General features: G+C 41.3%; 1 protein-coding gene across 3 annotated transcripts in view; it reads left to right on the forward strand.

Annotated features, from left to right (window-relative positions):
• The window catches only part of SIPA1L3 (signal induced proliferation associated 1 like 3), a 3,185,962-nt gene that overhangs the window by 2,823,886 nt on the left and 337,173 nt on the right, over positions 1–24,903 (forward strand). The window lies entirely within an intron of this gene.

The raw sequence follows: 24,903 nt of genomic DNA on the forward strand, positions 1-24,903 counted from the left end.
AGTTCAGAGCCCTGCCCTTTGGACTCACCACAGCCCCTTGGGTGTTTACCAAATGTATGGCAGTGGTGGCGGCTCATCTCAGGCTGCAAGGCTTCCAGGTCTTTCCGTACCTGGACGATTGGCTCCTCACGGCTCCCAAGAGGCATCAACTGTCAATGGCCACCACCTATGCCCTCATCCTTTTTTGGGATCTTGGCATCATGGTCAGTCTGCCCAAATCCAATCTTTCTCCATGCCAGAACCTGGAGTTTAATAGAGTTCAATTAAACACGGTGTCGGAGACTGCAGCACTATCCCCATGCAGAGTCCTACTTCTTCGGGATCAGGTCTCTCACTTGCTGGCTCTAGAGCATCTAGCAGCTCACCTAATTCTTCAGACATTAGGCTCAATGGCAGGCATCATCTAATTGGTCCCACTCGCCAGGTATCACGTGCGGGTTTTGCACTGGACTCTAGCTGTATAATGGTCTGCTCAGGTTCATCCCATGTCCACACCCATCAGGATGACTTAGTTTTGAAAAAATCACCTCGCTTGGTGGCTACAGTCTCAGGATCTAACTCTTGGCAGGCCCTTTTGTGTTCCCCCACCCAAGCCCACAGTGACCACGGATGCCTTCCTATTGTTGGGGGGGGGGGCATTTTCAGGGAAGGAGTGTTCAAGGCATGTCGTCCTCCACAGAGACCAAAGTGCACATAAATGTCCTAGAGATGAGAGCAGTCCTTTTAATGTTGCGAGCCTTTCAGGAGATTCTCCCTCTCAGGACTATATTAATTCAAACCGACATCATGGATGTTGTTTGATACATCAACAAGCAAGGGGGAACATGGTCTTATCCCCTGTACAAAGAGGCCATGAAAATGTGGGAATAGGAGAGGTTTTCCAGGTGCTTTTTTCTTTTCAGCTCACATTCCAAGCACTTCCAGTGTGCTGGCTGACAAACTTGGCAGGTCCATTTTGAGTCCTCATGATTGGTCTCTGAATCCATCAGTGGTACGTCAAATTTTTGACTGCTGGGATCAACTGTGCTGCAATCTTTTTGCTTCTCCAGTCAACCACAAATGCAGCATCTACTTTGCCCTGATCCCCTCGAAGGGGGAGTCCCCTAGGGATGCTCTGATTCACAATTGGCCATTGGGACTCCTCAGTTCTTACCCCCCCCCCCACTCCTCTAATTCCCAAGGTCTCACAGAAAGCCCATCAACTGAAGACTCCTCTCATCCTCATTGCCCCCTTTTGGCCTTGTCAGGGGTGGCTTTCCCTTCTTCGGTCTCATCTGAAATATCCTCCCTTGATATTGGACCCAGCTCCAGATCTCATCTCCCATCCCTGGGGGCTTCCTGTCCCCAGTCTTCAGACTCTTAGTCTAACTGGTTAGTTTCTCCAGTTCCAGTGATCCTTTCTCAGTCCAGGCTTCCCTCTCCGGTCAGAAATATTATCTTGGCATCTCAGTAGCCATCTACAAAAAAGGTGTGTGTATTCCAGTAAATGGAAAATATTTTCTGTTTGGGTCAGACAATGGAGCTTGGATCCCTTTTCAGCCCCAATCCCTGACACTTTGCTGTTCTTGACTTCTCTCTATCAGGAAGGGGCTAGTTTCTCCACAATTAAACTCCAGTTGGTGGCAGTCTCTAATTTCCATTTGAATGAAGATCCTACCTTTCTTTCAAAACTATGCAAAACCTTTCTCAAGGGGTCTTTCTCCTTCAATCTCCTATCAAAGATGCTTCCCCACCATGAGATTTAACTCTGGTGTTGTAGTCTTTGACACAAAAGCCCTTTGAACTGGCTGGATCTTGTGATCTTAAATTTCTGTCCTGCAAGACCGCCTTCCTGGTGGCTGTCACTTCTACCAAGAGGGTTTTTGAGTTGCAGGCTCTCAGCATTAAGCCCCCTTTTATGATCTTCCACAAGGATAGGGTCTCCCTCAGGACAAACCCTTCATTCATTCTGAAGGTGGCTTCAGAAACTAACCTCAATCAGTCTATCCAGCTACCAGTTTTCTTCCCCAATTATTCTAATAAGTGGGGAATATACATTGTATTGCTTAGACGTCCATAGGCAGCTATATTTTTACCTTAAGAGGACATTTGGAAGTCAGACCAGCTTTTCGTGGCCTTTTCTCAGGCCAGAGCAAGCTTGGCAGTTCCTAAGGTCACTATTTCCTGATGGATTGCTAACTGTATTTCCTACATTTATGACAGCAGACATATGGAGTTTTCCAAACAAGTTAAGGCCCACTGTACTAGGTCTGTGGCTACCTCTTCCACCTTCCTAGCAAAGCTTTATTTGGATGAGATTTGTGCTGCTGCTGCTTGGTCTAACCCTCACACTTTTGTCTCACACTATAAGTTTGATCTGGTGTTTAGGAACAGGGCTTCCTTTGGTTCTTCTGTGCTCCGGCATATCCTTCCCTGACCCCACCCAGGGTTCATAGTAAATGGGGAATTTGACCCATCTGTGATGAATAATGACACGAATTGCATCAGATGAAGAATTATGTACTTACCATAACTTGGAATCGGTGCTATCCAGTGTCATTATTCATCACACTCCCGCCCTCCTTCCCCCTTCCTTCTGGGGACCTGGTGGTATTGGAGGACTGTTCCCTTTGGGGATAGTATGTCTCCAGGACAGACTGTGCCATCCTTTTTCTCTATCTAGCAAACTTGATCTGAGCATTGCAGGTCAGCTGGGGATTATGGGAAGGTGAGGCGCTTGAGCTATGGATCTGTCCATCAGTTGCCGGCTTGGATTCAAGGCCCATCCATGATGAATAATGACAACGGATAGCACAGATTCCAAGTTATGGTAAGTACATAACTCTTTTTTTTTTTTTTACTTACATTTACCTCTTTTTTTCTTCTTACCCTCTCCTTAATGTTTTTTCAAACATAAATAACATGAACTAGAGCATATGCATTGGAGTATCCTACAAATTTAGTAAAGTCAAAAAAGTCCAATGTTTCCAGATTTTCTTATTCCAACATATTTCACAAATATGATTGATGCTTTGCAATTCCATTTTTATTCATTCATTCATTTCTGATTTGATGATTTTTTTCCAGTTGATCTCATATCCCAGCTACAATCTGTGATTAATTTCCAGCATTTTCCTGGTTCTTCTAGTGAACTCCTGTGCTTTTCTATGTCTCTCAAACATTTTTCTTTGGAACATTAGAAAAGTTTTTACTCGCATAGTCTCTCTATCAGCTTTATTATCAAAAGAATAAAAAGCAGAATTTGCTTCTGTTTGACAGATCACTTTTTGTTGGACAAACTTTTGTATTTTCCCCTTAGCATGTTCTGCATCAAACGAAACAGAAAAAACTTTAAAAACTGAGTAAACCACACAAAAGGAAAGTAGAAGCACGCTGACGCAATAAATGGCACAGACTTTTTAATAAACGTAAGCGCTTTCAGCTAAGCAAATGCCCAGCCTTCATCAGACAAAAAACAGTTAACACAGCTTGGTTTTTATACATAAAACCTACATCTATAAGTGGCTAAACAGCCAATCACATTACTAAATTGATATAGGATGTTCCTGTCTCTTTTAATTAGATAGAACAACTTCTTACAAGCCTATATTAATCATCTGTTGAGTTACTACTCCACTAAACAACTTGATGAGTGCCTTATTTAAAAACAAATATTAAAAAACACATTTTTTAAAACACACAATAACCATAACTGAAGACATAATATCAATTAAATTGCCTAAGGCTTTTACCAATCCTAAATCTAAAATATTATGAAAGTGGAAATCTCACTTTCTTACAACTAATAATTATTAACCCCCATTTACACACTGGATAAATTATTAACCACTAATGCTTATCTAAGGAGAACTTTAAGCTTAAGAATACACTTTATGGAGACATAGTCGTTCAAACCTGGAAGCAAATGTGCACATGTTCTAATCTGCCATAATACTTCCTTCAGGTTCTCTAAATTTCTTCATTGCTGGCATTCAGGCCATAACTTTCTAGCCAGTAAGTGATTTGTTTGTTTGTGTCTTTCGGCTTTTCCTGGTTAGGGGTCGCCACAGCGGAACTCATGTCCGCTAATGATTGGCAGTAGATTTTTACGTACTGGCTTGCCGGGCCTAATGCACAACCTTTAATGAAGGAACGCCCATTCACGCATGTCGTTACACAGAAGACGCTCTAACTGAGAATCGAACGGGCAACATCTAACTGTGAGGTGACAACGCTACCGCAGCACCACCACCGCAGCAGTAAGTGATATTTACCCAAAAAGGCAATTTTTTTGTCTGTCTTTTCTGAGTTTCTTTGTTCACACTAGAAGAGTTCAAATTAAGGTGTTACTCCGTGTTTAGTCATCTTAGAAGTACAGCATCAGGTGTAACCTTGATGTCAGTGTTTAAGATGTTTGTGCTGTTGATGCCTGTTACATTTGTGGCAGTGAGCCATATCCATCTATTTTGACAGTGATTTTGATTTCAGCCTTTTCACTGTCACTGCCAAGATCATCCCACTGCCTTCAAAATTTTTGGCATTGATTGTCTAAACAACACTCTAGCCTTCAACGCCGACAACTGATGTCAAGCCAACAGTCAGTGTTACATCGGTTTATAGTGATGCTATTCTGTCAATGCTGACACCACAAGTCAGGCTAGTTCATCCTCTACCTTGGAACTTAGCATTGCCTCGTGTTACAGAGCAGACCAGTTAGGCTTCTGGGTTTCTGCAGCTCCCTTCTGCACCATCTACCTTAAAAAGAACATCTTTCTCCTCCTTGAAGTTCATACTAGAGATACAGAGCAAGGCTTCTTGCAAGTGGAAGCACATAGACTCTCCATCAGAGTCACCCATAGTGAACATGGATGGTGAGGATCCTGTATCCTGCTGACGACCTCCAGTTTGGCGAGTTCTTTTGAGTTTGTCTGATGCAATGAATGGCTCATGCACTCTATGCTCTTCCCACAACAGAGGTAGAAAACTGGCTATTTGTCCAGCAGATTTACAGGTAGTCACTTCACTGCAAGACGTCTTAGGCAATGTCACCATAGCTACATGAGAAACTTTCAATATTGTTGCATCTGTTCCCAATAATTTCTGACCACATACTTCAGCCCCCAAAAGAGTAAGAGGCAACCCAAACCTGATATTGTTGCCTTTGCAGCCACCCTAAAAAAGGTTCAGCATCACAGAGTTCTCCCGTTCCCTACCGGATAAAGAATCTGGAGCAGTGGACAGATTAGAGAAATGAGTTTCTGTGCTGTACATTCTGTGCCATTGAGCTTAAGTATCTCTTACACATGGAATTTCAAAGGGTATTTCATATTAAATCTACCAAATGATGCAGCACCTTGTAGATTGACTATTAAAAGAGAAGCAGCTCTCCCAGTATTCCACTGCTTCATTTGTTACCAACTTTATGATACAGGTCCTTTGTAGCACCTAAGAAGGTTTTGGCTAGAACTTCAGAGTCTGGCTTTGCTGTTTGCTGGCATGCATGGCTGCTGAATGCACCAAAGTGACTGTTAAGGACTTCCATTTCAAGGCCCCATGTTTTTGTAGCCTGAAGTTAAGGCAGACTTAGAAAGTATGGAAAAAGCAAGCAAAACGCTTACCATGTAGTTGTGAAGTTTCAGCACTTTAGTGCTCCTTTTCTCAGATAATAGAGTAGCTAACACCAAATGTGATTCAAGCATTTCACAATGCAAAGAAATTGACAGCAGTCTGAGAGGCGGACTAGCAACCAAGCCAACTTCTAGAAGAGACGTGAATCCAGGGGCAATGGTTCCTGGCATTTCTTTGGCATCTGTGCCCAGCTACATATTGGAGTCTTAAACTGTCCTTCTCTGGAGGTAATCAGATGTTGCTTATTTCGATACTTGTCCACATAGGCTTTCATCACCAGAAAAAGGTGGATAATGACCCTCATATCTTGAGGGTACAAAATTCTTTTTCCAACGCACTCAGTATCACACTTTGTTATGTTCCATTACCCTGTACCATCTTACCATTTACTGCTAGGAAGAAGGGAGGCTCTCACCTTTCTCCTAAAAAGAACCATCTAGGAGGGTCCTCCGTACTAGAACAGTCATGATTTTATTCCATGTTCTTTTTCATGCTAAAAAAGGCCAAGGAGTTCAGACCAGTTCTAGACTTAGCAGACTAAATTGTTGTGATCATTATGTAGTTTGTCCTTCCTTGCTTATCAGGAAATTTGAGGTACTCTTTGTTCCCTCCAAGATGTGTCCTTCCATGTCAAAATTAAAGATTTAAAGAAGGATCCCTGCTTTTAGATCAGAGACACTTATTGTCAGTTCTGAATCATTCCATTCCACAAATGTATATCTATAAGATACATGTCATTAGAGGTTGTAGAGTGCCAGTTTATTCCTTCATTTAAATCGCAGGATCTTGAGGATTTCCTGATCATGCTTCTCCACTGTCTGGGTTTGACAGTGAACTTTGCAGTCTCATTTGAATCCCGTACAGCTGCTCACTTTCATCACTTGCATTTTAGACACACTAATGGGCAGATCTCCTTTGCCATCAGAAACTATATGCACCCTTCAGTCAAAATGTTGCTCAGATTTGTAATCCTGGACTCTGTCAGCACATCTTTATCTAAAAGTGGTAGGCCTTATAGCAGCATCCATTCTTATGTGCCAGGCTTCACTTAAGAGTTTCACAATTCACTCTGCACATGCAGTAGTCTCAGGTGTCAGATGTGATGTCACAAGAGGTCCACATTTCCAGATCATACAAGTCTCATTTACAGCAGTTGCTGCAGCTTTGAAATCTGACACTTTTTTTTTTTTCCCCTTCTTCCAGCTATTTCCTGCTGGCAAAATCAGCATAGATGTGTTAGCCATAGGTTAGGGAATTATTTTAGCGGACAGACACTTCAGATGTCTGATTGCCTTATTAGGCAAAGATGCAAGTCCAAGTCTTAAAAGTCGTATCTCAAAGGTGCATTTGCCATTTACTTGGGCAAGTTTATTATATCAATATGCAAGGAGGGATTCACTTTGTACTCCTTTTGTCAGGAAACCACAAGTGTGTGAGAATGAGTGATTCAGACTACTCACTTTCTGGTCACAAGACACATTCTAGGGAAGGTCTTTTCACTGATGGAAAGACACAGTCACTGCCTGTTGATGCTTGTTAGTAGTAACCACAACCACTCAGTGGTCTGTAAGCTGTTCAGGAAATGGAGCAGTCCATGTTGTAACCTGTACAGGTCTCCAACCAGTTTAAAATGCAGCAAATATTTTCCTTTATTCCACCCCAGAGTAGGTAATCCAGTGATGTCCTGACAAAGAAATATTTCCCTGGATTCCTAAATGTTTCTATTTGGTTTTCTATAATGATGAGGTACTTACAGAAAACTAAGCTTCACAAAGCAAAAAACATTCTCATACCCCCCCTCCCCCACTGACCTTGGAAGATCTGGTTCCTACCTCTTTTGTCTCACCTATTGGACAAACCATTGCAAATGTGCCCTTTGAGAATGCTTTTAACTTATTCATTGGGCTTGTCTTATACCAACGTGTTATTTCCCAAGTTAACTACATGACTTGTCCACTTCCAGAAGTATTCAGTTATCCTGTCTTCCATGGGCAAGTGGTGCAGATTATCTCCTCTTCCTCCCAGAAATCCATCACTCTTAATACCTATAGTGAAAAAATTGACCAGACTATTTTTTTCCATTTGGGTCACAGACCCTCTCTCTCCAGTTCTTGATAATTTCCTCCACATTTTTGACACAAGACTAAACTGTTCCTCCATCAAGGTACATCCATGTCCTTCTTTATCTTTGCTAAACGTTTGCAACGCCTTTCTCATTGGTTCTGTTTTGATTGTTTTCCTGTAAGGGTTCGATTACCTCACTGAGACTTGTACTTATTATTAAAAATTCACTTTATTTCATTTTGAAACCAATGCTTTTACAGAGATGTAGAACACCTCTTTTGGAAAAAAAATGGTTGGCTTTTTTATACTGCCAAAAGAAATTCTTTAATGCATGCTCATCATTTGAGCCACCATATTATTTTAATTGACTGCAACAGGGTTACTGTCAACATGAACCATTCATTTGTGCCAAAGGTGGCTACAGAAATTTATTTTCACACATACAGTCATCTTCAAGTTTTCTACCCAGTCTACCCTAATCATAGGAATTATCTTCTGCTTGGCTTGGATGTGCCTTAACAGTTGATCTTAAAAAAACAAAGTCTATCCACATGGATTACCAATTGTCTGTGTCCTTCTTGAACAGAAGTGTCCAAAGCTAAATTGATAGATGGCTGTCTGTATTCATTTAGTTTTGTTACTCCAAGTTCAGAAGTCCTTTAGTGTCACTACAGAGGGCTCATTAAACTAGTACTGCAGCTACTTACACATCCTTTTTCAAGTTTGTAATTCTTTATTGACAATCTTATAGCTGTGACTTGATTTAATCTCAACAGCTTTATAAGGCTGCATATTCGGGACATGATGGCTAGTTCTAGGTCTTCCTTTGTAGCCACCTTAATAACTGGTATGTTCTGAGAAGGGGAACTATGTATAGGTGTTTGCCTGGAACTTTTTCCTGCATTTATAAAGGCTGAAATTATTACCAGAAAAAAAACTTGCCTACCTATCGTATTGACAGTTCTGGAAGAAAAGGTTCATCCTCCATAACATATCTTCCAAAGGTTTCCTTTTAGCATAGCTGGTCTCAAGTTTTTAGTCTATCCATATTGTGACACATTAACACATCTGGAGATGCTAGATACTATGTTGCATTACAAGATGGAGAAAGGAGTCTGGTAGCATAGGAAGGGTTTATCTGATGAGTAGTCCTAATTAATGTCTGATGGACTTTGCCCAACATTAGTGGAGGATGAACCATCTCTTATCAGATCAGTTGTAGTAGCAACGACGTAAGATTTCATTTAGGTTCACAAAAGAGTCTGAAATAGGTCATGCATATGGTAACATTTGTGGTTTTGAAGTTATTATGTAGTCTAAGATGTTTTATTTTTAATTTTATCAGTTGAATGAGGCCATAAAAAATTGTTTTAGATTGTGATGATTTCTCAAGGCAGGAGTCAAACCTATGTTTAGGTCTCCTGTTACTAAAAGTTAATATTGTATGTGTTATGTGAGCCTGTGTGGTACATCTTTAGCAGCTGTACTATTTGTATTGTGTAGATTATAGAGGCGCCCTTTGTAGAGTGATTTAAGGTTGCTAAGTTTGTTGGAAGCTAGAATAATTTTAGCTTTGTCTGTTTGTAGTGCTGTGTTTGGCAGCATGTACTGCCAAGCTTGTTAGACTAGATTAAGGTAATAGTACCAGCTTGTTTGGATTTATAATCTGTTGGACAATGTTATAGGCCTTGCAGGAAGGATTTGTATATATTCTGCATGTGTGCTTAACCATGGTTTAGAGAGGATATCTAGAGTGTGCTAAGAAATGTATGTTTGAATTTCTGTGTTTAAAAAACTAAACTCACTTAGATGGCATATTTTGTGGCCTGTTTGTTTACTCATAAAATAAAAATTTAGATTAGGCAAGGTATAATTTCTGGCTTGAAGGCCTTAGTTGAAATATTTATTTACCAGCACAGATAATTGTCGTGCCAAATGAGTAAGAGTGGTGTGTGGTTTGTATTTTTATAGTCCCACTAAGATTTTCTTGAGGAGAATACAATTTATTGGATTATTCTTCTCTGATATTTGGAAATAAGTATACTTGTATACATCAGCTTTGGAGTAAATGAAAATTAGGTGACCAGTTAAAGGGGTAATATGGGTTTAACCATACGTTTGGATGCTTTTGTACTAATTGTTGGGCAACAATGAGATGGAAATCTTTAACATTACTTGCAGGAATCCCAGGAGGGGTACATTTTATAGGTTCATAGGTAGGTGGTAGGCTATCGGCCCTAGGGCCTATACAACCCTAGCCATAAAGATTCCCTGGCTATTACTTCCCACAAATATTTACTTTCCTGGACCATTGTCTAGCAGGGCTACAGATGTGATCCCTGGAGTGAATTTCCTAACTCCCATCCAATCGTCAAGGTTCCTGTTGAAGAGGGCCATTGAGGCGCTCTGCCTGACATGTATGGGCAGCCTATTCCAGAGCATGGGGAGTCTCTGGGTCAGGAACCTATCCCTCCAGCATCTTCTGTTCATCATGTTGACAAGGTTAAGATCCCTGGAGCATATGGCTCGGAGGGATTGGGATTTCTTTAAGTGAAGCATGTCCAACAACTCTGGGTTTGACATGGCCTTGTATGTTAGGCAGAGATCACGTCTGAGTAGGCGATATGCGAAAGGGTATAGCTGGAATTTCTTTAGACGGTCAGCATAAGGCATCTGCTTTAGGCCTGTGATTCTTTTTGTGAGGTATTTCTGTGGCCTTTCTAGTTGTTGCAGATGTCTTGTGAGGTACATATCAAACGGAGCATTGTATTCTATAATGGGTCTAATGAGGGATGAGTACAGATTGACAATGACCTCCTTTTTTTCTGGATGAAAAGCCCTTAGTGATGAGGTGTGCCACGTAGAAGGATTTTCTAACTGTTTTGTCTATGTGGTTATCAAAGGTGAGACTACTGTCCACCTGTGTCCCTAGGTCTCTTATCACACTTTCGGTGTTTAGTGTACTGCCACCTCTGTGGTAGTTCACAGGTATGTTTTTTTTTCCCAAAGGGGACAACTATACATGTTTTGGCATTTAGCTTGAGCCCATGGCTCTGGCACCAGGAATCTGTTTCGGTAAGGCCCTTTTGTAGTATATCTACATCATTTGGGGATTTAATAATGGCTTCCAGCTTGCAGTCATCTGCAAACATTGTAAGCCAGAGTCCCTTAGAGTTGGCTTGTACTTCAGAGAAGTAGATGCCAAACAAGAGTGGTCCCAGGACAGAACCCTGCGGTACACCACTTGTCACTTGTCTGGAGCTGGATTTGGAGTCGGCTACTTTTACAATGTGTGTTCTGTCAGTAAGCCAGTTTTCAACCCATCGAGTGACTTAGGGATTAATGCCCAGCTTAGTAAGTTTATCTGTGATTCCAGAGTGTGGGATAGTGTCGAAAGCCTTGGCAAGGTCCATGTAGGCTGTGTGAACCACCTTACCCTCGTCCATGTCTCTGGCGACTGATTCGAAGAAGTCGATCAGGTTCGGGAGGCAAGATCATCCCTTCACGAACCCAGTCTGGTTGGGGTCCAGTGTTTGAAGGTTGCCAGTGTCTTTGTTTATAAGTTCCATGATAATACGTTCCATGGCCTTGCAGATCAGGCTTGTCAGACTGATGGGACGGTAGTTCCTGGGATCCAAAGTGGATCCCCCCTTGTGGAGTGAGATGACTGTAGCTGTGCGCCACTCTGTGGGCACGAAGCCTGAGGTGAGGTTATGATTAAACATGACACATAGGTGAGGTGCCAGTTCATTTTGTACTTGATGCATTGTACAGCCCTGGATGTAGTCTGGTCCCATGGATGCTCTGTTCTTGGCTTTGGAGAGTGCGGTTTTTACCTGAGTGGCCGTGATTACCGGAATTTGGCATTCTTTCGGTATTGAGATGGGCCTTTTACGGGGTGAGAGGGGGGTGAAGTTGGCACTGAATTTATCTGCCAGGATATTGGCAATATCCTTGGGATTAGTATATCTACTGCCATTCTGCTGTAGCTCAGAGCAGATCTGAGTATTGCCATTTAGATTCTTGGTATAGCTGTAGAATGCCTTGTGGTTGTCTTTGGAATCTTTGGCAATTTTGTTTTCATAACTAGCTTTGGAAGATTTTATGAGGGATCTCAGCTTTCTACTGAGGCTGGTGAGGGAGTTTTTTGAATCCTGGTTCTTCCTCTTTTCTGCTACAGTTTCTTCCTTCTGCTGTACAGCTTGTTTATGGCAGGGGACCACAAGATTGGCTTTCTTTCTTTAGAGGACAGCATCTTGGTTCTATTTAGGATGGCTATGTCCATGCATGAGTGAATGTGCTCGTACAGTGCCTTAGTGTAGGATTCAGCAGTTGAACTTCCATTTCCCATCTGCATGAGTGTCATGAAGTTTGTCACTTCTGATGTGAGAAGCATGAAGTTGGCTTTGGAGAAGTTTTTTACAGAGGGTTCCTTAAAGGGGGTGGGGGCGGGATGTGGATGTCAAGGGTAATTAGCTTATGGTCTTGTGATAGTAATTTGAGTTTATTTATTTAGTTTTTTTTTTAGATTGAGTATAATGTGGCTTGTGGATGTTGTAATGATTCAATTTAACTCTGTGTTGTTTTGAGTGTGTAACAAGGGATTAAAATAGCTGAGTGAATGTGAGGCTGTGCAATAAGTTTAAAGTAATTTTAAGTGGGATAGCTGAGGAATGAAGTGGGCATATTTCAGATGTAATCCCCTCCCCCGTAGTAGGATGGAAAAAGTCAGACATTGGTGGAGTAGAGATAGGTCCCTGATTACAGCTGTCATTAAAGGTAAACCTAGACAAACTTTAAATTTGTGGGTGTGGAATAAAGTAGACATGTGTACTGTGTTGCACTTAACTAATTCTTCCTCCCTTTTACTTATTGATCACATTCATCCAGAGTTAACATTATTTCCATCATAAGTCCTATTTACGTATACTGGCTGCAGTTATGAGAACAGCTGGAAGAGGTCTCTACCTTTACATATGTGTTAATCTAAAGTGCAAAAAGACAACAAAGCAGCCAGTGTGTCAGAGATTCTTTGATGTACAAGCTGTTGTGCACTACACTAGATAGATAGAAGTACACACTATATTAAAAGACACTTAGAGTGTATTTCAGTCTATGGTTTACACCATTGAAATAGACCTGGATTTACAAGGGACAGTTGCCTGTTATTGACTGAAGTCCTCGGCAAAGGGGCAGTGCTGCTAGCTGCTTGTTTCTTTATTTAGTTCTCGTTACGATGGCTCTTCAAGTGTAATGACCGCACCATACACTGCTGGAAGGGACTGTGGAGTCATTTGACTGTTTTCATGGCTACCAACCTCTTGCAGGAAAAAAGATTGTTGATCAATATATTGTATTAATTTATGTATGTTATACTTGTGTCTTCAATCTGTACGCTCTTGTGAACTAGCATTAAAGTACGACTGCTACACAGTGTAAGCTCTGAGATGTATATCATTAGTAAACCACAGTTCTAGTAAGGACTAAACCATGACTGATTTGTTAAGTACTTAATTAAATTCATACATATACATTTTTTCTAGATCATGCAAAGTACATATTGTAAAGTGCACAAAATCCATCCAGTGATGTTGAGTTGCATCCAACTCCCATAGCGATCCCATAAACTGCCACCACCATCCAAAGAGTTTACTAGGCAACTAGGGGATGGAAGTTCCATGTTTGTGTTTTCCACATGCATAGACAGACACACACACACACTTTTCAGGGAAGAATGGTAAAATTCTCCAATTCCCCACAGCTTTCATCCTAGAGAGATAGAGATGTCACCAGTCTAGAATCTGTGTGTTGTATTGGAACATTAAAGAACTTGTTTTTTTATCTTGGTAGTTCATGGATTTTTGGACTTTCCTGGTGACCAGTGTGCCTGACTGTTTTTTTCTGAGTTACACATTAAAATATTACGTTACTTCACATAATTACATTAATCCTGTAAAGGTAAAAAATAAGCAAATCGCAGAGCAGTAGGCAGCTAGTCATTTTTCCTCAAAGAAGATAGCCGCAGCAATAACGACTAGTCTGTCATTGTATATGAGGTGGCTAATTAAGTACTCTGTCTTACTTCTTACAAATGCACACTAGTCCTGCAAAGCTAGGACAGTGACAGTTTTAAACTGAGCAAATGACAAGAGGGTTAGTTAGTTTCATTCAGTCAACCCCAACCCACACCCAGCAGTTATAGCCATGACATCTTATGTAATATTATTTCACCTCCATACTCCACCCAAGCAAGTCACTACACTTAAAGTATTCTAATCCAAGTTGCTCCATGTAAATCACAATGCCAGAGAAGTATTGCCCAAAATATCTGGTTCATCACCACTAGCATCCCTGAAAAAAAAGTAATACTTGCCTCACCTCAACTATCCAAACAAATCATAAAGCCATAAATATTTCCAAAGATGTCTCGTTGATAACTGCCAGTCTGCCAGCAATAACGTAAAAAAATAGTAATAATACTTATCCCATCACCACGCCACTCTTCTCATCTCAGTTGTCCACACAATTTATTTATTTACATTTGATAACTGGGTAGTGCCCGACTGGGCCAGACGCCCGTTTCCAGTAGAGACCCGGGGAGAAAAGCTCCAAGGAAGATTGCATAATTATACATTTGTACATATGACAATTACAATAGGAGTTCAAACGCAAGTTCCTTGACATTGTATCTAAAAGCTTATAACAATAGTAGTACAATAAGCTTGTACTATTCATACAGACAAAACAAAAAAATATATAACTATATATATTTTTTTCAGGATAAAAATATCACAAACTGAAGCTAAGAAGGCTCAATTGACAAGAAATATTGACAATGGGTGGTGGAGAGAAGGAAGTTAGACAGTAAGGGGTTAAATTAGTTAGGAGGACATGAGCAAAGCCTATGTTTGGTGAAATATTCCTTTAGAGGACTGTTTAAATGAATGTGTATCATTGATGGACAGATTATGCTGATTTAGAGAATTCCAGTGTTTGGCAATGATATGCGAGTATAACGAGACGCTGTGAGAGTTTTGGGTTTTGTTAATCTTCAACAATACTTTATCAGCAGGCCTAAGAGATTTTTGGTTAGTGTAGGGTTGGATAAGGTCAGATTGAGCTGGGCAGTTGTCAGGTTTGTATAAGACTATATAGGCAGTTAGTAGCTGAGTCAGAGTAAGCAGGCAAGGGAGCTCTAACCAATTCAGCTGGAAAAAGGCAGTGTAATGGTAAGATCTTTGAGACTGATTAGTGGCAAATTTGGCTATTTTGTTAGAGGAAGATTCAAGACTATTCAGTTCAGATTTGCAAAGATTGATAAATATTTGTGAACAGTAAAGCAGGGAAGATAAGAGATGTGTTCTAGTTGTTGCGAGTCTGGCATGGTCAGTAAGATATGATTTAGGTCTATAGAGAAAACCCAATTTGACATGAACCTTTTTAATTGTTAGTGCAAGGTGTTTGTCAAACTTAAGTCCACTATCAGTTGTGACACTAAGACGTTTTGTATGTTCAAAGGGTTCTATTTTTGTGCCATTGGAAGAGGAAATAGAGATAGGTGGTTGGTTGTTGTTGAGGTGTTATAGAAGACCATGAGCTTGGTTTTATTGGGGTTATGTATAATTTGATGGGCTGTGAAGTAGTTTTCTATATTGTGGAGGGCTGCCTGAGTTTTTTCTTAAAGTTCCTTAATAGAGGGGGCAGAGCAGATTAGGGAAGTATCGTCAGCATATTGTATAATTGATGCTGGATTTGCTGAGGAGTTTAGGTCATTGGTAGAAATTGTGAATAAAAGCAGGCCAAGTATAGATCCTTGTGGGACTCGTACACATATAGGGAGCTGGGGGGGGGGTTATTATCCCATAAAGTGGCTTGTTTCCCATTTGACAGGTAGCTAGGAAACCAGCTTAGGGCTTCAGAGCTGCAGTGGTAGAAAGCCAGTTTATTGAGAAGTATTCAAAGAGATACAGTGTCAGATGTTTTTGACATATCTAGGAAGGTAGCAGAGACTAGTTGTTTTGTGTTTTTGAGTAGATTTACGGTAGTAAAGCTGTTGTGTTTAGGTTGAAAGCCATGTTGTGCATTAGATAATAGATTGACAGAAAGTGATCTAAGATCTAGTAAAAATGACCAGACCAGGATCGACCACACACAAAGTCTTTATTAGTACAACAGCAGTGCAACGACCAGTTAACATGTACTAAGCACTTTCTCCCATCAATATATAGGGCATCATCAGAGTAAAAGTTAATGTAAAAGCCATTCAAACTCTTATACCATAGAATATATACGCCCCCTATGATTCTAACCAATCGTGCTTTAAAACTCATTAATATTCATTCAAAAATAAATTATTGAATATGAATATAACATTTTACTTTATAAAAACACAAATACAAACAATTAAATGTTCTAGTCAATTTGACAAAGTAATTGATGTATTTGTTATTATTCAAAACAAAATTAATTGCATTAAAATTACCCTATCCTACACCGAAACAAAACCAACTTAAAAATTAGCTAGTCAAACAATTTAATAAAAATAACCTTGGTTGCAATGAATGTTGCTATAAATTGGTCATAATTATTATAAAAAAGGCTAATAACCTAATAAAAAACTAATGAGAAACTAATAACCATCATCATATATATAACAAATTGTTTACCTAAATTTAAATTTAAAGATATATATATATATATATATATATATATATATATATATATATATATATATATATATATATATATATATGTTATATGCCATTATCTAGAATAAGTGTAGATCAGCACTTCATGCAGTAATTAACACTTGCAGTGACTGCATTGTGTTAGTACAGGCAAATATATATATATATTTATTCACAAGCCCAATAGAGCAGTAAAAAACAGGTGTTGAATATTCAGACTTGATGCATCTAGGCCTCTGGGTATAAATGAACATAAATCACTTTCTAGTATATTAAAGTATAGGTCATGTTGCATATGAATATTCAACACCTGTTTTTTACTGCTCTATTGGGCTTGTGAATGCTGTTGTACTAATAAAGACTTTGTGTGTGGTCGATCCTGGTCCGGTCATTTTTACTAGTTCATTCATAGTATTGTCTGCAATCTTGGTCCAAGATCTGTTTGTATATACATTTTTCTAAGATTTTGGTAAGTGGTGACAAAATGGCTATGGGCTGTAATTGGATACATCAGTAGAGGGACCGCCTTTATGTAAGGGTATGATGTGAGATGTTTTCCAGAGGAGTGGTATGTAGTGTTCAGAGATAGAATGGTTAACGAGAGTAGAAATAGGGTAAGCGATGTAAGTAGCAGCTAGTTGTAGAAAGTTACCAGGTAGCTGGTCTGCAGCTAGTGGGCAAGGTTTTAGTTTAGAAAGGAGATTTTTAATATAACTTGTTTGAAGATGTTTGAGATAGAGCAGGGTTTTATTGTTGCTGGAGATTTGATGTATGGACAGAGGCGTATTAGGGGGTTTTGTTTAGTAGAGAGGTTATTGAGTTAATAAAATGGGAGTTAAATTCAGTGGCTGTGCAATCATTTGTGTTGGTCAGAGTTGGTGCTGGGGTCGTGGGTTTTCCTGGGTTGAGAAGGAGGTTGATTGTTTGCCAGAATCTTTTGGGATTTTCTGGTATTTTAGCTGACTTGTTTGGAAGTAAGTTTTTATGTCTTGTTTAATTAGTTTTTTGGTTTGATTTCAAAGTTGTTGGTAGGTTTTGAAATTTTGTTTACTTCTATTATTCTGCGAGAGATACCAGGCTCTGTCCTTTTGTTTTAGTAGAAGAATTGTGTCTTCTGACAACTAGGGAAGCAGTTTGGAGTTGGTACAACGTTTTCTAATTGGGGCTAGATCATGAAGTATTTGTAGGAAAGCACTACTGAAGTATTGTACTGCACGGTCCAATTGAAGAGATTTAGAGGTGCCTGGTCATATTGTTGCAGAAGAGGAACAAGAGGAGTGGTTTCTGGCCCAGAAATTGTAGTTTATTGTCCGTTCGGGCAGTTTTTCCATCTCATTCAACTTTCTGGTTTAAATGCCTGCGTTTGCTTCCTGCATTTCCTGTAACTAATCTAGTCCAGATATAGATTTACTGTATCCAAGACTGTTTGCAAGCTTCTGAGGCCCCCATGCCTTTCTGTGTTGGAGGGAAGTCTAGCTTATCAGTGGGAGTGGTATGCACTAGGTAGCCTATCTACCGCAAGAGGAGTGGTTTCTGGCCCAGAAATTGTACTTTACTAGCCGTTTGGGCAGTTTTTTCCACCTCTTTCAACGTTCTGGATTAAAAGCCTGCATTTGCGCTTCTTTCCCGCCTTCTCTGTAAGTAGTGTAGTCCAAGTACAGATTTGCTGATTTAGGACTGTTTGTAAGCTTCTGAGCCCCCCCAAGCCTTTCTGTGTTGGAGGGAATTCTTCTCTACCACAAGAGGAGTGGTTTCTGGCCCAGAAATTGTAGTGTATTGGCCATTTGGGCATCTTTTCCATCTCTTTCAACTTTCTGGATTTAAAGCCCGCATTTGCACTTGTTTCCCACTTTTCCTGTAAATAGTCTAGTCCAGATACACATTTGCTGCATCCAAGACTGTTTGTAAGCTTCTGAGCAATTGCAAAGTCTGATCTTCAAATTTTTCCCTTAGATCTGCTAGTTCTCTCCTCTCCTGTACTTTTACTAGCTTATTAGTCTAGCACTTTACCAGACTTCTTGTAACAATTATTGTAGCACACAAAGTGCTACCAGCACTAAACTTTCTACAAGGAAACAGCTCCAGTACTTATTATTAATGCCCACCCCTCCAGGTATGTCTAAAGGTCAGTTCCCTGTGCTTTCTCCTATTAACCTGGTGAACTTGGGCATCCTGAGGCAATGTAGCAACTGCCTCATGTATACTGACAACCCCCTCCTCTTACCTCCCAACACTTAGACTTGCGAGAGATGCACTAATATATCCAAATTGGAAGCCACGCACTCTCCAGCCAAGACTGGAATAGCTGGTCAAGAGGAGGTGGTCAGTATTTGCATCACACCACATGGAACACATATCCCTACAGAACACACACCAGCACTGCCTTCACATAAAAACACAGACCACACACCCACCTTCCTGGAGGCTTTCAGTAAAATTCTACCCAAACAGCAGAGACCTCCAAGGCAGAAACACACTCGACCACCACAACACAACACTAATCACGAGACACTTCTTCTTCTTTCGGCTTTTCCCGGTTAGGGGTCGCCACAGTGGATCAGCTGTCCACTCATGATTGGCAGTGGAGTTTTACGGTGTTGAGTTGCCAGCCTGGCACCCAACCTTCCACAGAAGGCACACATACATGCACACACTCACACCTAGGGCCAATTTAGAGAGTCCAATCCACTTAATGCATGTCTTTGGGATGTGGGAGGAAACCGGAGCACCCAGAGGAAATCCACGCTACCACAGGGAGGACATGCAGACTCCACACAGAAGACACCTCAGCTGAGAATCGAACCGGCAAACCTCTTGCTGTGAGGCAGCAATGCTAACCGCTGCACAATAACTCTCCTAAACAGTGTGCCACTCAACCAAAGCCCCTAAGGCAAAACAGCATGCCCAACACACTAGTCATAGGTGACTCGATAGTGAGGCACACTGATGTCCCACTCACTAGGCTTAATAAGGAGAACGTAACAGTCAGCTGCCTGTCAGGTGCCAGGATCTGCCACATACCGCACACACTCAGGTCCCTCAACAACAGGTACAAATATGACTGTCATTGTACATGTGGGTATGAATTACCTGAGATGTACCTCTCTGGACTACATGAAAGGAGACATGGGGGAGCTCTCGGATTATGTAGCCCAGGTGGGTATGACTCTAGCCCTGAGCAGCATTCTACCATCACCCAGAATGATACCACAGTACAAGCAGAAAATGATTGATTTCAACAATTGTCTAAGTTTCTGGTGTCATTCTAAGGGGATCCAGTATCTGTCTGCCTGGGATGACATGATTGATGGACCTCGATGCTTTGCCAGAGATGGCCTCCCTTGGTCTCCCTTGGGCTTCAGGATACTGGCTAAGGCTCTTGCCACCCCTGTAGTGCCTTTTTAGGCGGTGTTCCAAAGACCAAATTACCACCGTAACAGCTACAAACAAATGCAATCTGAGAGTCATACTGCTCAATGCTAGAAGTCTAAATCTCAAAATGCACTTGCTTGAAGCACTCTTCAAATGGAGAACATTGACATTTGTGCTGTAACAGAGACCTGGTTTAAAGCAGCAGAAAGCACCCCTGCACTATCAGGCTATAACGCATTCCAGTACTTGCATATTATTGCAACCAGATTTTTGCGGTTGCGATTTGCTCTTACCTGCACAGATAACACCGCATGAAACATTTCAAAGTGTCAGGGGAACTCCTTAGTAGTGGCATGAAACTTCCCACAACTTTTTAGGAACAGGAACAAGTACCGAAAACCTCTTCCTGTTTGGCATGCGTTACACATGCACACTGCAGTTGTAATGTTGCTATCGATCTGTCACTTGCATTACTTTCAGCTGGTGAAAGGGATTCTGCTGCGAAGGAGAAGACAGGCACACAGGAAGGGTTATTGGTAAACCTTTGGTTATTTTTTAGGCATACTTGTTTGCAATCTTTAAAAAGATGCACTGCGTTGGTAATGACTTTAAATGTCTTACTTTGTACCCTTCCACTTGACATGGCTAACAACCGGTGTGATATTCCAAGGCAGCATATACTGCTGATAAAAGTGTTGCACTTAACAGTACATGAACTACAGCCCTACAGATATGGTTTACATGCACACAGAAAGGTTTCTAATCACTGAAATTGACATTTCAGACAGTTTCAGAGACATGGCTAACAAGCAATGTCAAATTGCAAGGCAGCATTTTCTGCTCATGCAAATGTTCGACGAGCACCGCACGAAGTATGGCCGTACATATATGCTTTATACAAACACACAAATGTTTATAACAACTTAAATTCACATAGCAGCCAGCACTAGTTTCAGAAACTGTACGGAGGAGTTTACACAAATTTCTGGTAAACTGTTTATTCATCATAGCTGTACAAACAGTGTTTTTAAGGAAACTTTTACAATGTTCCACTAAGTATTACAGTAAATTGGTGACATGAGATGGTGGCGCTAAAGGGGGGTACCTGCAATGAAACATTACATGTTATGTAGTCCTATCTCACCGTAATTCTTACTGGATTGGTTCGGAGCCGATATTTGGCTCCGACTCGGCCGATACTAAAGCTCGAGAGCTTTTACTGGCTCGAGGCTAACTCCTATCCCATGGTGCCTCACGGCAATTCCCCAGATCTCGTTTGCCGCGAAAGCTTTGAGGTTGTGTCTTACTGGCTCGTTGGCTAAGTAACAGTTTATTTACTAAATCTTGTCCTTTTTCTTAACTTTTAGTATTCTATTCTGTTAATCTGTTGTATGACTTTTTGAGAGTTTCTGAACCCAGTTTTTTCCCTTAGGACTGTACAGCCCATTTAAGTTAGAGGGCCTTTCCTCCCTGAGTGTGTCTTGAAAAAAAGCAAGTTATACAACTCCTTTCTTCTTCACTATCGTATTGTTAGTAGTTAGTTATTGTTGTTGTTGCATTCTCTAGCTAGTGTATAGTTTCAGTCAGGATGTCTAAAGAAAAGGATAGAGAGCATAAGGATCATCGCCCTTTGGGGTTTAAAAAGTGTGATAGATGCTCACAAAAAAATGTCTCTGATAGTCACACCAGTTGTGTGTACTGTTTAGGTGAAGCTCATTTGCAAGAACCCTCTACTTTATTGCCATGTGTTTAGCACCAGGGTCTTGAATGAGAGGAAACGAAAACTTATTGATAGGGGTCTTATGACCAGTTCCTTCCAGGAACAGCTCGAACTTGGTCAGGCAGCTCCTAAGACTTCAAAACAAAAATCTTCGGCCCCAGCTTCGGAGCCGTCAAAAAAGACCAAAGCGTCAGAGCCAAGGAGTTCTGGCTCCAGTTCAGCTTCTTCCACATCGGTACCGTCGGTCTCCTCAGTGCTGAGGCAACCTTCAGTACTGAGACTTTTACCGGATATTGATCCTGTGTCACGTACATTGAGATCTCCTATTTTGGAGAGGAGGAGATCTCCTTCTGTCTCCACCAGATCTTCCAGGACACACTCAGATGAGGACATCGATCAAGTGGTGAAGAGGTTGCTTTCAGATCCAGCTCTGGCAAAGAAATTGGCCAATCCAGACCCAATTACTTCGAAGCTGACCCCCTTACCTGCCACTGTTCCTCCCCCAACTGCTTCGCTCTAGGAGCCCGTTATTTCAGGTTCTTCAGTCTTGGATCCGTCGGTTCAGGGGATCCTCCCCACTTCCTCGTAACTGATTACTTTATCCTCGGTGGCTCAGTCTGGAGCCGAGGGATCTGGGAGCAGACGCTCTCGAGTCGACTCCAAGTGGGATAGTCACCCTGGGTTTTCTTCAGAACTGACCCTCCCTCTCGGTGCCTAGACTCGACTCAGCTCGGCTCCCACATCTGCTTCAGAGCCGTTCCCCTTTGCTCGGATCTGACCATCCCTCTCCTCGGAGTGGAGGGCTTTGGAGCGGAGACGGTTCAAAGCTATAGAAAAAGCTTTATCTTCTGCTAAGGCCATACCCTTGGAGCCTGTGTCCTACCAGCAGCAGGCAGCAACCTCTTCCCCCCTGCCACCCCCACAGCATAGGGAACCAGAGGCCCAAGCAGACCCCATTGGAGGTGCCCCCTCTTCCGAGACCTCCCAAGATTATACCACTGGAGAGCTCCCTCGGAAGAGACTGTGTAAGAGGAAACATGTTGACTCACCTAAGTCTGTCACTTCTGACACTGATTTGGAGGAATCAGAAGGGTCCCCTAGATCCCCCTCTGAGGATGTCTCCTTTTCTGGCATCCTAGAAATCCTTAGACAGAGGGGTGACTGGAAGACCTCTAACCCTACTGAGGACGAATCAGTGTATCTTGAGGCCTTCGGTTCCCGACCTTCCACCTCCTGGTTGACACTGCCTTATGACCAACTCTTGGGGGTCATACCGCAGAAAGCCTGGATCTCCCCTGACTCAGTGGAGCCCGTCCCTAAGAGGCCAAATAAATTAATGACAGCACCTGAAGATAAGACTTTTCTTAGCAAAGGAGTTCCCGTTGATGCTATGGTGGTAGCAGCGGCCACCAAGAAGGAGTTATCCGAAACATCTTCTAATATCCATCCTCCTAACAAGGAGTCCAGGACGACGGATAGGTATGGGAAGCGTACCTTCTCTTCAGCGGCATTTACACTAAGATTGCAGAATTATTTTACTCGTCTTCAGAGGGATCTCCTGAAGGAGTTAGGAGATACCCTCCAGGGTTCGGTAGCTATCCATGAATCTTATACATAAATTTTATCCAAGGAAAAGGTTTCTGCTCAGCTCTGCAACCTTATGTCGATAGCTAACTCCTCCATGATAGCTAGCCCCTTCTGTCTTGAAAAACCCCACTGCTTATTTGGAATCCTTTACTGTCAAAGTCTATTCACATATTTTAATAGTTGCTTAGACACATCTATCTCACCTCAGAAATAAGTACACCAAATTCGAAAATAAATCCCTGTGACGGAACCCTAATATAAAAAGGCTCTGTAAAAAAAAAATCATTGTATGCAAAAATAAATTTCTCTCTCAAGATGCCAAAAATGCTCTTCTAGGCTAAACAATTAAATTTTGTCCCTGATAAAATCAACCAAAGCCAGGTATGAGGTCCGAATAACCACCCAGGCAAAGGGTAACCACAATGCCTTCTTTAACTATGTTAGAAACCTCAGAAATAATGTACAGCAGTATGCAGAACTAGTAATGATATCACATATGGACCCAGAGAACATTTCCAATCTGCTGATAGACAAATTTAGCTTAAACTTCACCCCCATCCCTTCCAGTACTCTCAGATCATATACCTGCATATACACCCCCCTCAAATCTCCCAAGAACAAGTCCTTAAGGCTGCATATATGGGGCCACTCTGCATACCATGCTGCCCATTGGTTAGCCTTAATCTTGGCTTGTCAGACCTCCTACAGTGGTTATACCAAAACAGGCTTCATGCTGGATGAATGGTGGATAGCAACAGTCGTCCCCTTGCACAAGGGTGAGGCTTCAGTGGACCCAGGTAATTATAGCCCCATAAGTCTGACCAGCTTCAGCTGTAAGGCTATGGAAAGGATCATTATGCCATTAATACGTAAGGATGCAGTAACCTGTAGACTCTGGACCCAAGCCAGTCAAGATTTGTCAAGGTCCAATTCTGCCTACTTAACTAGATTGAGTTCTTTGAAAAACTTATTGTAGCAATGGATGAGGACAGATCAGTACACAACACATATCTAGACCTCACAAAGGTGTACAACACCATGCCACACTCAGGTTTTATACATAAACTCTCCAAGCTAAATGCAAATACTTGTATAACTCAATGGATAGATAATTGTTTCACAAACAGAAGTGAGGAAATAATGGTGGGTGACTCTACCTCCAAAAGACCTGTCACTAGTGGTATACCCCAGTTTTCATCCCTTGGGTCACTTCTCTTTGACATTTACTTCTTGGAGGTCAAAGTAGATGTTATGTGTTTTTGGCTGACAACATAGTCCCATCACAAACTCCTGAGAGGACACCATGATTCTCCAGGAGGGCCTGTCCTAAACAAGTAGCTGGTGTTAAAACCTTGGACTGAAAACTAAATGCAAAGAAATGTATAATCCTACCCTCTGACAAGCATGACTCCCGTTGTAATTGTCACATTAACAACAGTTGGATGAAACTTGATGTCATAGGCAGGGATCTGGATACCTGTGTTACAACAAATTGTCCTTTGATCATTCCATATTCGCTATTGAGTATGGCATCCAGGGATGTAATCCTTCCACTGTACTGAGCACTCATTAGGATAATCATTGAGTATAATGCCCCTTTTGATACATATTTGTACAAATACTTAACTCAAGTAGAATGACCACACTGCTTTTCAGTAAGAAAACCAAGCACCCAAGTGATAAAAATTATGCTGATCATTTCAAAAACATGTTTTCCTTCATAGGCGACCTGTGTCTTGCATATAGAGATTCAGCAGACCCTGTCTTATCAGATGTATTACACATTTAAAAGTCCAATGGTGGCAAAACACATGCTCAATGGATATAAATCTGTTCTGTAACATACATTTGTGTCTTTCTGATATG

This window comes from Protopterus annectens, chromosome 1.part0 (genome assembly GCF_019279795.1).
Source record: "Protopterus annectens isolate FY-2018-M chromosome 1.part0, PAN1.0, whole genome shotgun sequence".
In the NCBI taxonomy this organism is placed as follows: domain Eukaryota; kingdom Metazoa; phylum Chordata; order Ceratodontiformes; family Protopteridae; genus Protopterus; species Protopterus annectens.